The sequence below is a fragment of the Gymnoscopelus braueri genome (assembly GCF_963280865.1).
Source record: "Gymnoscopelus braueri genome assembly, chromosome: 11".
NCBI lineage: Eukaryota > Metazoa > Chordata > Actinopteri > Myctophiformes > Myctophidae > Gymnoscopelus > Gymnoscopelus braueri.
In genome coordinates this window covers 39,056,469-39,074,375 of record NC_137613.1, presented here as the reverse complement: position 1 = coordinate 39,074,375, position 17,907 = coordinate 39,056,469, and the positions used below count along the sequence as shown (strand labels likewise).

The following is a 17,907-nucleotide window of genomic DNA, read 5'->3' as shown; positions in this document are numbered from 1 at the left end:
GTGTGTGTGTGTGTGTGTGTGTGTGTGTGTAACTTGAGACAAGTCAATATTGAGTTACACCTGAGCTTTTCTAGGAGGCAACATAAACAACGCTCACGTGAGAACCAAGACAGAAAATGAAGATAAGTGCAAGGAGAGAGGACCGGTAGATGGTATATAGCCAGAGAGAGAGAGAGAGATGGAAGAGCGAGGTAGGGGGATAGAGGGGTGACGGATAGAGTGGGGTGGACGGATAGAGGGAGGGAATTTGGGAAAAAGGGAGAAGATAATACATTTACAGTAACATTTCGGATTTATCCGTTGTGACAAGTGATGTGTCCTAGTTTGAGGTCGTCTCATTGTTTGGCTTGATAAATCAAGCACGCCTCCACAACTTGGAACCATCTGTCTTTGTCTGTAAACGTGGGAAAGATACACTGACTTGCAGCTGTTCCCTATGTACTGTAGTTCGCCATCACTTCAACATATAGTGCAAAAAAATATATATTTTTTTATTGTTGATTTTAATTGTCAGTATGTCTCTGCTACCCGGGATAAAAAAGGTAACGAGAGATGGTTGAACCAATGGGGGGCAGAAGAGGGGATAAGGAGGCAGTGTAAGAAAAGAGTTCGAGAGAGAAAAAGGCCGATGAAGAGTAAAGAGGGAGAACCAGCGGAGACTGGGAATGAGAGAAATAAAAGCAGTTAATAGAGGAAAATGGAGAGATTAAACACGAAGAGGGAGGGAGGGCACAGGGAAGGTGAGATAAAAGCAAGGCTGAAAGGAGGGAGGGAAAGAAGATACCAGTAAAGTTCAAGGTCATGGACAAATTAAGAGGCTCTCGTCTCCCATGTCTCAGTGGCACACAGAAATGCAAAGCAGTTTAATCCTGAGAGTTTAAAAAAAATGGACATGCAAGTGTACATTTTGACACTGTCAGAGTTGAAATACTAGTTCGTTTACACACACACACACACACACACACACACACACACACACACACACACACACACACACACACACACACACACACACACACACACACACACACACACACACACACACACACACACACACACACACACACACACACACACACACACACACACACACACACACACACACACACACACCTCTTGTCTATTTCAGTGAGTGTTTATTCCTGTGTCTCAGACCAGATTACCTGTCACACTGACACAGGCCTTAAAACGGAACAGACTATTTGGGTTGGCTTGCAAAACGCAGGTGCACAAAATAATTCTCATACAAAACAACTCTCTATCCCATTAGGGTCAGGCTAAATTCCTAAATTCTTCACCCCCCAGGTGTATTGCTATTTATAACGTGGGAACATGCCCACGGGGGTAATATTGATTGGCAGTTAGCAGTACCTGTTTGCGTTACCTACATTTACTGTAAATCTTCACGTTCCATGGCAACATTCCAGTGGAAGAACCCTGAGGAGAAAAAAAGCTAATGGCCAGTATTGTGCCTAAGCGACTGGAGAGACCAGTATTTTCCCTGAGCGACTGGAGAGAACAGTATTGGCCCTAAGCGACTGGAGATACCGTCATATTACTTGGCGTCAGGCTGTCTCTTTGTCTCGGCCAGTCTGTCTATCTCACTGTTACTACTCTGTATTTCAGGTGAAGATAGACGAGTGAGATTAAGGTAGTGAAAGAAGACAACATACAAAGAAGCAGAGAGGGTGTGTGTGTGTGTGTGTGTGTGTGTTTGTGTGGGTGTGTGTGTGTTGGGGGGGGGGGTGTTGTTGTTACTTTTTTCATCGTGCTGTATCTGTACATGGATTTTGGTGTCACAAACAGACATGCACACACGCTCATGCATGCGGTGCTGACCCATATAGAGGTGGATATAGATTACGAGACAGAAGGTCTCAGTCAGGATCAAGTTTACATACTGTGTGTGTGCGCGTGTATGTGAGTGTGCGTGAGAGAGAGAGAGAGAGACAAATAGCAAGAGAGAGAGAGATTCTTCTATTGCATTTTGATCAGTTTGGCTCAGTTTATACCAGTGTATGCGTTCAACTCCCCACAATGCAAGATATAAGATACTTCCCAGGGCCAGGAGATTGGTAAGTTAAACATCTAAGGAGCGAGAATGTAGAAAAAAACGGATCATTAACATTCTGCATCATCAAGCTAGCACACACCACACACACACACACACACACACACACACACACACACACACACACACACACACACACACACACACACACACACACACACACACACACACACACACACACACACACACACACACACACACACACACACACACACACACACACACAATGTGTGGATAATTACAATGTCCGGTCAAATATTCAAAGAAAACAATAACAAGATAATTACAAGGCACACTGCATGCACACATATGAATGTCCCACTGTTCCCTTTGAGTCGACTAGATTTCTTCATGAGAATAATATTTCCAGCCTAGGCAAGCTGATGGCAGGGTTTGGGATAATATCCCAAATGAGAGAGATAGGGAGTGTGAGAAACAGAACAGAGCGAGTAAAGCCTCATTCATACCATGTCGTACGAAAGTGTCGTTCGGCGAAAATAACCGACTCTCAAAACATAAAGATGTAAGTGTACATTTGGATTTACATTCAGAATGACACCAGCAGAGAGGCGAATAAAAACAGAGACTAAGCGAGAGAGAGAGAGACTGACACCTGATTTATACTTAGTTGCACTGGTGTCTCGTACCGAAAATGGCCGATCTACAAGTTCACAACGTGGTCGCGGCATTGTGAGACATGATGATCATGCGCAACGTAAAGTATAAATCAGGCTTGACAGACTGACTGACAGAGGGGACGTGTTTATGTGCTTTATGGAGCTGCAGTGCTGCAGTGCAGTGGGACCCACATGTGGTTCAACGTGTGCTACAGCCAATGACAACGCTCTGACTCTGACAACAATACATACGGGCTTATATGAGTCATAACATACCGGCTGGCCTGGTATGTGGATGAATGATGATGTAACATACCAGCTGTTTACACACAAAAAAAACACACACATACACAGGTTTTGTATTTCTATATTTGAGAGGACCTCCAATTGACTTACATGCATCCCTAACCCCTATTTCTATCATACCTAACCCGTTACACTAACCTGGAGGCTCACGTTAAAAGAAAATTAAACCTGACTTTTACAAATGATCCTTTTCAAAGTGAAAATAATATATTCAAAGTATTCCTTTTTTTCTCTTTTAGATATCTCTCTTAAGGCCCGACAAGTTTTAGAGAACAGAACAGATCAGAACAATACAATATTTACAAAGCGAGAAGAGAAGAGAAGACACACTTCATGTTGTGGACTTGTGGTGCTTTGGTGTCAGTCAGATTAGCAGCCAGCAATAGCCTCGTCATCCTAATGTTTATATTTAGAGAGCTTCTGGGCTGGCTAACTACAGAGCTGGCTAACTGGCCTACATAGATTACACAATATACCTTTAGAATAGCTTGTGCAATGGAACTATCTGGGCAACTCCGTTAGCGCCCTGGCTTCTTATCACCTGCCAACTGTGTAACACAATAGCAAATCTATATTGAGCAGACTTCAGTAAGCACACAAATAAATCCTGCAACAGTGGACAAACGGCTTGAAAGACAGAGTCTGTGTTTTCATGATTACTTACGGTTTCTCAACTCAACCTAATCCGAAACCAGTTTTGTTACTGTTGACTTCCTGCAAAACATGTGGCTTAAAGGAGTGTGTACTACTGTGTACCCTAAGCTACAGTATATAGTGGAGTACCAAGCAAGCCAACCTAGAAATGTACTGGAGATTTGTCTGGATTTGCAACAATGAGGTTAGATTACCCACATGCTTCCACTGACACCCTGATTGACCTTAAGAGGCCAAGCACAACACATGCAAGCAAGCATGTATGTGCATGCTCATTCAGCCATGGTTCAGCTACGGGCGGCCGTAGCTGAACCGATAGAGAGGCTGTCTGGCAGTCAGAAGGTCACCGGTTGTTTGCCCCCCGACCCTTCCAGTCTATGTGTTGAAGTGTCCCTGAGGAAGACGCTTAACCCCTAACTGCTCACAGGGCGCTGTATGAATAGGGCGCACAGCTCTTAATAGTTAGGATGGGTAAATGCAGAGGACTGTTTTCATGTATGTGCAGATGTACAGTGAGTCACTGTACATCAACACATATATGAAAACAGTCCTCTGTTTGTCACTGTTAGTGACAAATACTCCAACAACAACTAAATTGCTATAATATGAAGCATGCACGCACATCTCTGAATCTATATGAAAAGAGGAAGTCAACCCATGTCCATCACAATTACTTGGGCTCCCATTTAAACTAGCATGCCAACATGTGTTTCTCATAGGCTCCTCTCCACACCAGCATACTGACATGTAATCATCACTGGCTCATTGTATAATCATCATTCATGGCATTGCCGTGGCATGGTGCGGTATGTGTGTGTACCAACAGGCTGAGGCACCAGCCACCAGGATGTCCAAACATATAATTTTCATAGGCACTCATTCTAAAACAGCATGTGACCAGAGCTAGCACACGCTGTCCTTTTCACAAACACGCAAGTCTCGTAGACTCCAGACAAACAGATGGAAATGGCCTTCATGATTCGTTGCCTGCATGGATAAAGGGTTCTGAGCAGCAATCCGTGACTTCTTGTTGTGGGGGGGGAAAAAAGGCACAAATCTTCCTGATACCGACATATTTCTGGTATTTTTTGTTTTGTTTGTCAAAAGATTATGCAGTGGGCTAGCTAGCAACTTTTTTTAAAATGTTTTATTATATTATTATTACTACTACTACTACTACTACTACTACTACTACTCAGGTAACGATGAAAGTTGGGAACGCATGCCCCTCCGGTTATGCAGTACCAATTGTCAGAGTACATAACCATTTGTTTGTCTGTGTCCCTTTTATGCCCATATATGGAGATCTCTATACGACTACCTATGTATGTTACACAGGTAGATTTGCTTAAATCTACACGCAATGAGGTTCACACAAGCTGCTGACAACAGCCTTGGCCTACTTTCATACAGGAGTCTCATTACCGTCAACCCCCCTACAAAACCCCTGACGCTTTGACCCGTTGGGACCAATACCTTAGGGTGCAGAACCATGGGACTACATGAGTCCCTCTCTCTTCAACCTCTGGGTCTACGCCCACAGTTAGGGGGGGGGGGAAGAGAGAGAGAGAGAGAGAGAGAGAGAGAGAGAGAGAGAGAGAGAGAGAGAGAGAGAGAGCTGAGAGAGAGAGAGAGAGAGCTGAGAGAGAGAGAGAGGGAGCGAGCTGAGAGAGCGAGCGAGCGAGAGAGAGAGATATATCCCCTGTGGCCCAGACTATACCCCCTACACAGTAAATTCCTTAATGTTAATTTATCCATTGTGTAGTGTGTGCGTGTGCGCGTGTGTGTGTGTGTGTGTGTGTGTGTGTGTGTGTGTGTGTGTGTGTGTGTGTTGTTTATGACTCGCCACCATCACTGTGACCCAGTTATAATACAGATATCAATGCAATGCTGTTGTACCCACTACGTTGTGGCCCTGCACACTTTGTAAAATATACCTTGTAATAAAACATACATACAGACAAACAGGGGCACACACACACAGACATACAGAGACACGTACCCACAGAAACAAAGTGTTATGTTTATATGTTTATACGATTCTATTCTTTTTCTTTTCTGAAAAACTTCAAATATGTATTAAAAAATATATATGTTGCTATATACTGTACATAGCAACAGGCGACAGGAACCCCAAAAGGGGGTGTATAGTTACAAATAGGGGTTCCTGCCCAAAATGGGTTAATGTACACAACTTTTAAACATGCGAGTGTCATAAAGTAATCAGTTGAAATTTCCATTTCACAGTCTATTGACAGACACATAATGTCAACAGTTAACATTAACATTAGTTAACATAATTATACTCCCACGGCAATATAAAGTGATTTATAATCTTGGTTCACTCTCAGTGTAGAAATGCAAAACTATCTCCCATGCTACTACAGTGTGGCCCCCTGTCCTAGCCCCACCTTTTGGCTTGGATTTCTGCCATGCACGTGAGATGTTGGCTGGCTGGTTGGGGCTCTAGTGGTAGACGGTTATCAAAGCCAATATCAGATGACTGTATTACGTATATTTAGCTCTGGGCACAACATACAAGTGGCAGGCACAAGCATACATAAATGTATTTATTTATGTCTGCATAAAGAGGAAAGGCAAAGGCCATATTAATTAAGAGTACAATGGGGTGGCCATGGCTGATTGGCTAGAGAGGCCATCTGGTACTTAGAAGGTCACCGGTTTGCATCCAGGCCCACCCATGTCTATGTGTTTAAGTGTCCCGGATCAAGCATTTAACCCTAACAGCTCCGCCCAAGAGCCAGAGAGAGACCATCATGACCATAGATATAGAAACCTAGATACCTCATTGGCCGCTGCAGTTAATTGGAGCGGCCGCCATATTGGAAGTGGCAGCCGAGCCTTTTAATGCATTTAAGTCCACTGAAGCAGGCAGTCTCTCCACTATTAAAATCATCACAACTCCCTGAAATTTCCACCGAATTTCAAGCGCTAGGTTTGTAACAAATGCCAGATATGGAGTTATGGATCCAGTAGGCCTGTACGGTTACATCTAAAATGCATATTGTCATACCAAAATACTTTTATCCAATCCAAGTAGCATTTCTGTCAGTCCAGTCTTTGTTCTGAACCAATCTTATCCCAAGCTACAAACAAACGTCTGTTTGCACAGCCCCAAGCTTCACACAAACTGACTATGTCTCTGGGACCCTGTTTAGACTGCAGCAATCTGGGAACCCATCGCCAAATAAAAAGGAAAAACAGCGCCCTCTGCTGTTTTTTACTCTTTCACTTGGCTCTGGGGGGGGTCTATACGGTGGACCCGTGCGCAAGGAAACCGTGGTTTTTGGTCTGCCTTCAGCGCTCCACTTCCGGTGGTGCGACTATGTTTTCATTCCCACTAACAATGTTTCTCCACGGAACACTAACACCAATTCTCCCAAAGAACATGGATCGTTTTGGTTATAAGCCCACTTGTTTCTATGATACAAGAGCAATTTAAAATGTTACTAACTTTCCGTGGTCTTGTTGGCTTCGAGGACGCTATTGTTAAATGAGTTTCGGCTTGTTTCTAGTGGGGAAGGAACGGCACACACGTAAATCCCGCCCACTACATTTGATTGGGTAAAGCACGGCCTGCTTCCTGATCTGATAGCACGCCCACTTGAAACCAATGCGCACGGGTTGTCAACACGGCTACCGACAGATTCAAACGCAGAGCAGAATCTGTTCTTGAGAGATTAAGATTGCAGTAAAATCCGATTTAGTTCACAAATCCGAGTGTTGAGTTTGGCAAGTTCCAACGAAATAGTTGCTGCTGCGCGGCTGCCTCTTATGAGCTTGCCATTTCCAACATGGCGCCCACAGATACAGACGCCCCAGACTAGGAGGCAGCTTTTTATGTCTATGAGCATGACCATCTGAGCAGCCATCTGCTGGGTGAAGCTGGAACTGAATTTCCAACAAAGGTCTCCCTTTTCTACAAACAAGCCTCAATAACTGTTCTCTCGCCCCCTTTTTTTCGGTCTTGCTGTCATCCGTCTCTCCTCCTTCTTCACTGTGGCTAATGGTACCACCAGTGTTATTCACCGGTTTTTATTTTATTGTCAAAGCGAGAAGTAAAAAGCATATTTCATCATTGTCAAAAGTAAAAACAAAAAAACTGGTGGCTCTACCCATTATGCTCAATGTGAACACGAGGACCCGGGTTTGCATCCGACCGCTCTTGTCTAGCATGCTCTCCTCTCTCTGGCCTTGGTTTCTTGTCTCTCTGCTACACTGACCTATCTGAAAATAAAAAGGATAAAATGCCCCAAAAAATAAAATCTTAAAAATAACAAATCAACAAATCAATAAGCAGCCAAGACCACAGCATTACACTCCATTAAAGTAGACTGACTTACTTCCATGCCAGACTAGTATCACTCTGCATGTACACTAAGCTCTGCATAGTGTGAAGTTAGCGGGGGAACGCTTGTGATTCCTTGTCACATGTTCTCTTTTAACCGTCTCCCATTCTCGTTCTACCACACTCTTTCATCTTTCCTCTCTCTCTCTCTCCACTGTTTACCATCCATAGAAATGCAATTACTTAACGGGTTAATGTCTATATGTTTGTCAGTACATTGGTACACGCTTTAGACAAGTGCACATGGGGGACTCTGTTTAACTCCAGTAACTATTTGATACCCTGTTGACATTCTGTATGACTGGGAGCAATTTTACTTTAATTATAGGGAGGATTTTGCCCCAGAAGCCCAACCTCTTTATATTATATAAGTCATCATTACTTATTATTTGGGAGTGTCAGTGAATGTTGTTGTTGATGTTGTTTTTTTTATGATGTGATGAGACTCAAAGCATAGTAGACCCAAACAAATATCCCTTGAAAGACCACTACAGCCAGCACACAAGACAGCTCACACACACACACACACACACACACACACACACACAAGACAGCTCACACACACACACACACACACACACACACACACACACACACACACACACACACACACACACACACACACACACACACACACACACACACACACACACACACACACACACACACACACACACACACACACACACACACACACACACACACACACACACACACACACACACACACGTATCTAGGGTGACGGTATAGAGAAGGGAACTGGCAGTGTTCCAGTAATGTCATTAACACTGTTAGCAATACTGCACTCCAGCTAATGGACAGACACAGTCCCTCTCTGTCTCGTCCTCTAATAAGCGCACTCTGTTGTGTGTACTATGTACACATGGGCGCACGTGCAAACACACAGAGAAATATCTGAGTGTTAGCCAACTTAACTCTGAGTGTAAAAATGTCTGTGCAGACGAATACACATAAAAACACCCACAGACACACAATCAAGACCAACTGGTATGTTACGTTTGTGTTTACCTGAGATGAACAGGGTTAGGTCCGGTGGAGATAAAAACATGTACTGTAATGTACACACACCCAGTTGATTATCTTGCTGTCGCTGTGATTTAACATGGAGAGGAATGGAGAGGACAGAATCAACACCACAGCCTGAAAGATCCCCAACGAACGCTGGAAACTCTAAGGCTGGTGTTTCACGTGAAACGTTTCAATAGCAGCGTGGTTGTACAAGTATGCAAAAGAATTCCATCAGAGTTGCAATATATCAGCCCCAGCAATTAACTGAAAGGTTGCGCGCAGCTTAGGTGCTTTAAGATGAAACAGTTTGAACTAGTTTCATGTAGCCAAAATGCTGCTATCATGACACGTTGCATAGTACCACCAACTGATAGTAATTTATTATAGCTGATAATGTAGCGATTCTAAAACTTTTTATTTTGAACATTCTCAAAGTTACAGACCTGTAAGTGTCCTTTAATATTTTAACAAACAACAACAAATGCACTTTATTGTCCCCTTGAAAGAAATGACGTGGCGATTGAATAACTATCAATCATTTAGCTGGGGACCTCCCCTAGGGGTTCCGAGGCCCCACGTTGAGAATCACTTATGTAAACAACCACAATGGCAGATGAACCGTTTGTGAAATGGACCTGTGAAATGAATGCATTCAAACACAAATCACAACAGGTCACAATATCTACCCATCTGTCTATCATGCTAACTTGTTATTGTTGCTGTGTTTTTGCTGCGTGCAACTGATGGAGTGCACAGCAGGCCGTTGCTGAATCGTACATTGTGTCAACCTTGACGTTATTGTCACCTCTGTTCTTTGCCAGGCTGTGTCTACTCTAATGCCAAGCTAGCTTTATACAAAGTAATAACCTGCCACAGCCAGCATGGTGTCAGGTTTCTGAAATGGTTACACCCAGGCTTGATAACAACCAGGGACAATTTTCTGTGTCTCTCTCTGTCATCAGTTAGGCTATTGGCAATCTGGGAACCCATTGGCAAAAAGAAATTGCCTATTGGTAACATTAACTGGGTCAGTTAATATTATGTAATATTTCATAACTGGTGTGAAAATATTGTATAACACAAGCTGTGACCAGACCAAAAACTTGGTCACACGCCTTGTGCTGCCGTGTGACAAAGCATAAATCAGGCTTTAGGCTAGTTTGCTCGATTTCACTAATAACCCCAAGCATGAGGTATTGCAGCCATAATATTATTACTGCCAGGTTAATATAGCATAACGCCAGTTGTCAGGCATGCATGCACTTGGTCCTAATGGCTTTAGACAGGGCTTGCTAACGGTTTAACTTACAGGCCAACCATTTTGATCACCAGGGTCTAGGGCTATCCTTGTCCTGGATCCTTGAGATCCAGTAACAACCCACAGGACACAAAAGTCACAGGACACAAAGACAACACAACATGGACTGTAGTGCCGGGTATCAATTCTCTTACCTACTGAACATGGCAGAAAGTGTGAAACCAGGGTTGAAATTGTGTTCAGTTTTCAGCGAGAGGCACCCACAATTTCCTGTGTGAGCGAAATAACAACGCTGAGGCAAGCACTTAGGCATTGTATTTGTAGATGGCTGCCATAAAAGGAAGCCTCCCTGATGATCAACAAGTCTGTTATTGTGTGTTTAATATAATGTCACTTTTCATCGCTGTTGAACCTCACGTGTTTTGATGATTTTCCTTAAATTTCGCCTGTGTGTGTGTGCGTGATTGGGGACAAGAGTAGTGCAGTTGCTTTCTCTTAGGCGCCTTATCAGCAGCACTGCAGGCATGCATTTGTTTGCGTGTGTGAGTGATCTGGTAGAGATATGGGAGGCTATTGATGGCAAGCTACAGTTTTTGTAAGTGAGGCTAGGCACATACACATTCTCCTTCTATCCCCCCTGGAGACACAAACACGCACACACGCACACATAGGGTTGTGTATAGAAAAACTTTACAAGAATGGGAAGTGGGTTATCTGTGCACAGGATCCGTGTTTAGGACACAGAGCTAGATTTTCAAAGACTATGTGTGTGTATGTGGGTTGAAATTGATAGATTAAGTAAGTGTGTGAAGCAAGGGCGTAGCTTTCTAATTAGCTGCAATTGTGTGCAAACTGGAGGCAAATTACAGTACGTCGATTTGCAGTTTGAAATATGATTCATGTCAAGTACAGCATGTACTGCAATAACAAGATCAAAACTGCACAGACTGTAGATGGGTAACTGGGGCCCAGACTTGTTATGTGCGCGTATGATCATGTAGGCTATATGTGAAAGTGTGTGCTTCAATGAGTATTACATGCATGTGTGCACCGTGTGTGAATATGTGTGCGTGCGTATGCGTGTACCACACATGTGACTGTGTGTGACTAATTGTATGACATAGTTCATGCCCTCTTGCTGAATCAGCACCAGTTAGTCAGCATCAATCCCATCTAGAGGAAGTCTATTGGTTTCACTTCGACTAATCGAGCTCTCCTCCGTCACGCACTGAACAGAGACTGACTGCACCAAAAGAAAATGCAATGTCAACGAGGAGATAGAAACAGAAAAAAGGAAGAGCTTTTAGGTACGAAATGACCAAATTTTGTGTGTGTGTGTGTGTGTGTGTGTGTGTGTGTGTGTGTGTGTGTGTGTGTGTGTGTGTGTGTGTGTGTGTGTGTGTGTGTGTGTGTTACACTCACCAAAAGGTCTTGAAAGCTTCATAAATGTCGCTGATATGTTGTCGTTAGGCCCAGGTCACAATCTGCACTGGCCCTACCATTGCACCTACACACACACACACATACACAATAAATCAACACAAATCTTGCCATTTCAGTGGAGAAACATTTGTATCGCTGTACGAAAATAACAGACTTTCAAGTTAACAATGCTTTGTATGCGATGGAGTATTATTCAGCCTAAGGCTGATACGCATACGGTACTCACAATGAGAGAGGCATATACAAAAATCAATACAACACACACACACACACACACACACACACACACACACACACACACACACACACACACACACACACACACACACACACACACACACACACACACACACACACACACACACACACACACACACACACACACAGAACAATGAGCCTGCGTGGCTGTTGACAGTCATTACAGGAGGTCACACGTAGATTAACCACTATTACCATGGTATCCCTATTTTGGGGATGTTATTACAAGTAAAAAAAATAAAAAATCTTTGTCCAAGTGTCCAAAGAATGTCTGCGTGTGTTTTGTTTTCAACAAATGTGAAGAGATTTAAATAAATATCTATTCTATGCGACACGTGAGCTTGTAGATCACCTATTTTCGCTATTCTTCGTTTGAAAACCCCGTCTATTTTGTGTGCTTGTAGATCTGATATTTTCACGGAATGTTCGCCCCCGAATAGGGATGCTAGGGTTCGGTTAAATGGTTAATTTTAAAGTAGGAGTGAGAAAACGCTCACAAGCACGCACACATAGCGTGTATGGGCCTTTCTAATCATGCTGGAAGCCACTGTTTTAATCTGTCAGCCGTACCCAGCAGGTAGTTAGCTTGTTCTAACAGTGAATTCCAATATTACACTGTTCCTTCCTCCTACGCAACAACTCTACAAAATAACCACACAGATTCCTCAGGAGACACAACCCGACCAAAAACAGTCAGACAAGGAGTCGTTTTGTACACTATACAGACACCGCTTTACCACTCTGATATGACTCGTTTCCATTACAGCACAAAAAACAAAGATAAGTGAATTCTCAAAGAGACACACAATAGTAACATCGAGACATCGTTTAGGCTTTGTGGGGGGTACTTTATTTACACGTTGCCTGTAAATAATCTAGGAACCATTAAGACAAAAACATTTTTGTGTACTGTACTATGGTATTAGTGGACACTGTAAACAAGACTCACACCTAATCCCCTACTTCTAATCAAGAAAATATCCCTCAGGGGAAATTCAATAATTTCAGTGGCCAGGTACTGTACTGTACATTTGAAATAAAAAGAACAAAAGAAATCACCCTTTCAAAGACGTCTCAGAAAGTCAAAGTACACTATGTACACCATCCGTTCTCACAGTACAGCGTAAACAAGACCAGACACGTAGCCTAAATCTACAGTAATACTGTATGTCAGTGGTTCTCAAACTTTTTTATTTCAAGGACCCCCATAATAACTCTTGAGAGTGTACAAAGGGAACTCGTAACTGGCCCCCCTGTAAAAGGTCTAAGCTCATCACCAGAAATGATCCCCACCCCCCCAAACTGTTTACTGTACATATTTTCCTTTTTGATTACCACTCGTATATTATTGTTTGTCTTTAAAGGTTTCGATGAATTGAATACACAGGAGGACCCCAAACAAGCCGTAAGGCTTCCTTGGGTTTATCCCTTTAGCATCCTTTTGTATGAAACTGTACCTCTGTGCTTTTTTTGCAAACTGTTAATAAAGTATTCAATCAATCAAACCAAATGGACGCTTACTTTTCAGAGTTACAGACCTGTCAATTTGGAACACCCACAAGGAAGGAACCCTGAGGGTCCCTGGACCCCACTATGAGAACCACTGCTGTATGCAATAGGAGCTATAACAGTTTTATTTACATTTCATTAAATATTTACAATATTGCCTAATAGTATCTGCCATATAGTATGCCACATCACTAAAGTTTACATACAAATGGCTAATCAGATGTGATTACAGGATAATTGTTATTAAAATTAAAATGACCTCACAATACAAATGAATAAAAAATAAAGCAGTGTGCCTTTGTGGGTCCACATCACACTTTGATTGGCTGACAGATAAGCCTGCAGGCTACAGTACATGCTGTTGACTACTATAAGTCACTCAATGTGCAGAGGGTTACATACCACCAATATTTAAGGACTTTGAGTTGACTGTAGGCTACATTTTATTCCATCAAGTCAATCAAAAACAATAACTATTATTTTACCCATAACTCACACTTGGGTCAAAGCACCAGCAGGGAAATTAAACCCTACAATATACGTTAAAATCTAAAAATGTTATGTAATCTCTACATTAAAGCATGGGGGAAAAAAACAACACTTTAAAAACCACAGGCATGGAGATGCCTACCACACACACCTTAACATTGCACTTTATCTTACTCAAAGACGACACGTTTTTTAAAACCCATAATGTAATTACTTAGTTTAGAAGTTCAGATTTTAAATTCATTAGCCTTGAGCAACCTAATTATGCAACCTGTCCTGATCACAGATGGCAGAGGTCAACATCCCCCCCTCTCTCTCTCTTTATGTCTCTCCTCCTTTCTTTCTTTCTTTCTCCCTCTCTCTTCATGTCTCTCCTCCTTTCTTTCTCCCTCTTTCTGTCTCTCTCTCTCTCTCTCTCTCTCTCTCTCTCTCTTTCTGTCACTCCTCCTTTCTCTCTCTTTCTTTCCTTCCTCCTTTCTCTCCTACTTTATCTCTATTTCTGTCTCTCCTCCTTTCTCTCTCTTTCCTGGTCTCTCCTCCTTTCTTTCTTACACTCTCCCTCTCAACTTCTAAGCACAGTAAGCATGTCGTAGACTTCACAAATAATGTCAATGTTAAAACATGTCTGCAGCATTTCAGTGGGTCGGTCACAAAATAAACAACTTCATACAGTATAACGTTACAAGAGGAGGTGGCAGCAATGCTGCTGCCTCTTGTTATTATTGCTTTACTATAAATAGCCTGTAAACAGTGGTGGAAAAAGTAGGCCTACTTTTTACCACCATCTAGAAATACTCAGTTACAAGTAAAAGTCTGGTATGTAAAATGTAGGCCTACTTGAGTAAGTACAAAAGTATTGGCATTAAACTATACTTAAAAGCACCAAAAGTAAAAGTACTCATTATGCAGAATGTCCCATTTTGCAAGTTCAATATGTACATAAATCTCAAAATAGCAGATCTACAAGCTTGCGACCCGTTGTGAGCTTGTAGATCGGCTATTTTCAAATAGCTTAAGTATATAAGGCTAAAGTGGTTAATGCATGTTTTGTAATGATATTCAAAATCTACAGTAACTTAAGTTTTCAAATAATTGTAATGGAGTAAAAGTACAATATTTGCCTCTGAGATGTAGTGGAGTAGAAAATAAAGTAAAAAATACCTACAAATTGTACTTAAGTACAATGTACTTACTTACTTTACACCACAGATAAATAGCCTGTCGTAAACACTCGATTCAATTCAATTCAGTTCAATTCAATTGTGCTTTATTGGCATGTCTATCAAAAAGCAATTAGCGATTATTGCAAACTCATGCGAGCAAAAGACATACTTTATGACAACGTTACACTATTAATAATTAATAAAAGTACATTTACTCAACACGACCACCTCACTCATTAGAAGGACATTCTAATGCGTGGGGGGCCGTGATTTTTCCATTACTTTTTTCATTTTTTTTGAAAGTGAAATATCCCTTTAATTTTTTTTACTTTTACCACCACTGGTCACATCATCTCTCTCTCTCTCTCTCTCTCTCTCTCTCTCTCTCTCTCCCTCTGTCTGAGTGTCTGTCTGTCTGTCTGTCTGTCTGTCTGTCTGTCTGTCTCTCTCTCTCTCTCTGCAGCCGCAACCTGAGATGCTGTGTACAGTCAGTACATCGACACAATTCTAAGTCACGCCGTTATCGTTTATAATAAACATGCAGTGTTACGCACCTCGCCGCCGTTATTCCAACCCGCCTGGACGGAGACACTTGTCGCTGGTCGTTATGATCTATGTCTTTTTTGGGGGGGGCTCCGCTCCAATCGCTTTGTTTTGGTGCATTAGATTCTATGGTGCTTTTGCAGCTGAAGCTCCAGAGTCTTTTAAGTACGCCTTTAAAAGGAATAACAGTCGGAAGGAGAGACGTACCAGCGCCGAGCTTCCGCTGACGCGGGGCGGATTTGCATAAAAAGGGGCGGGGTTCGTAGGTGTCTCCGCAAGAGGCCTTTATGTATTTCAAAAGGGGGAAAGGACAGTGGGCGGGGCCTCACGTTCTGCATGCATATGTATGTAAAGGTTGTTTTCCAAGGCAAATCCTGCAGCCTGTCAGCTGATTTTGACTTCTACCTACCCCGCCCCCCGTCTCTCCCTCCCTCCCACTCTCGCTGAGCATTACACAGCTATAGAATGTGTAAGCCCTATTAAATTGTTTTATTATATATAGTTTTGAAAAAGAATAAGGAGGGGGGGGGGGGGGGTCGAGGAAGCAGTGGTGGGAAAAGTACTCAATTTTTTTTACTTAATTAAAAGTATCAATACTGCAAGGTAGCTGTTACAGGTTAAAGTCCAGAATTCAAAATGTACTTGAGTAAAAGTACAAAAATATTGGTATCAAAATGTACTTATAGTACCAAAAGTAGGAAGTACTCAATAGACCAATTATTTGTTTACCAACATTGAGACTGGATGCACAGGTTTCAGGCAATCAATTCTCAACCTGTTGTTTCAGGGTGCTGGTTTCAGTGCACCCCAACCCCCTCTTGTGTGTTGGCTAGTGAGGCGCGCCCTAGCGAGACCTGACAGAATGGGATTCATTTGGAGCCAGAGTGACGTCGTCTGTTAAGGGGTCTATATGCAGAATGTCCCATTTCACAAGTTTTCAAAAGTAAAAATCTTTTGAAAATAGCAGATCTACAAGCTCACAATGCGTCGCATGAAGTGGTTACTGTATGTTTTATAATAATAATCAAAATCTACAAAGTAACTAGTAACTAAAGTTTTCAAATAATTGTCATGTAGTAAAAGAACAATATTTGCCTCTGAGATGTAGTGGAGTAGAAGTAAAAGTACTGAAAACTGGAAATACTCCAATAAAATAAAAAAATAGTTACTTAACACCACTGGGAGGGAGAGGGGGTGGGATGGAGATAAAGGAGGTAAGAAGAGGTAGCCTGGCGTAGACAGACTATTTTTTTTGCACTCGCAGATTCGTCTGGTCCCAGGCTAAAGAAGAGGATGACTGAGAAAATGGGGGGGAGAAGGAACAGAGTGCAAGGGTGAAAAGAGAGAGTTTTTACTTGCCACTTGCTTTGGCAATGTAAATGTCTTCTCATGCCAATAAAGCTCCTTTGAATTGGTTTGAGAGAATGGGGAAGAAGGAAGAGAGTAAAGGGAGAGAGACTGATCTGAGCACATAAAAATGTTGAAGGATGTCTAGTCTTATGGCAACTTATGTGTTCGACAAGGCAAACAAGTTGCCCAGATACTGCATCACATACTGTACCAGATACTGTGCAACACACACACGCACTGCACACACTTTTTTCCTGTAGCATTTATAATCTCCATTTTCTATTCCTTTATAATTTCTAGTCCTTCTTGAATGACTTCTGGAATTAATCAACATTACAACATGTATAGCATTGGCAATTTTCCAAAAAAGAAGGAAATCTAATCTTCCTGGATGATTTTGTTCTGTCTGTAGAACAAAACAAATAGTATAACATCGGTACAGTGAATCTGTCAATGTTCTGTCTGTTATTTACATTTCAAGCATTTAGCTGACGCCAGGGACTCTTGATATTAAGATATGGATACATCAACAATACATGGATTCACTGCTTCAGAAGCAAACACAAGGGGAACTCCACTTTTATTAACAGTTCAGGAATCAGGACTGAAGATGCCATGTCATTCTCAGTAGAGAAACTATCACTTCCGATAGCTTACTACTGCTTTTGTCTAGGGTTTGATTTTCTTCCTATGCATTCCTATGCTTTATTTCAGGTAGGAGACTGTAGAGATGCAGGAAACCAAGGCCAGAGAGAGGAGACATATGACCCAAAGTGGAAGTCAGATTTGAACTGGGGTCCTTGCAGATCAAAAACACTATTATGGTTGGTCAATGCACCACCGAGCCA

The 17,907-nt window shown here is 42.2% G+C and overlaps 1 protein-coding gene across 1 annotated transcript in view; it reads right to left on the bottom strand.

Moving 5' to 3' along the window:
* LOC308095953 (solute carrier family 45 member 4-like) overlaps window positions 1-15,863 on the bottom strand; it is a 54,931-nt gene extending 39,068 nt beyond the window's left edge. Inside the window, 2 exon segments of the mRNA XM_080443137.1 lie at window positions 11,727-11,811; window positions 15,721-15,863. The gene's annotated coding sequence lies outside the window, so the exon portion shown is untranslated.
* Window positions 15,864-17,907: the final 2,044 nt, after the last annotated feature.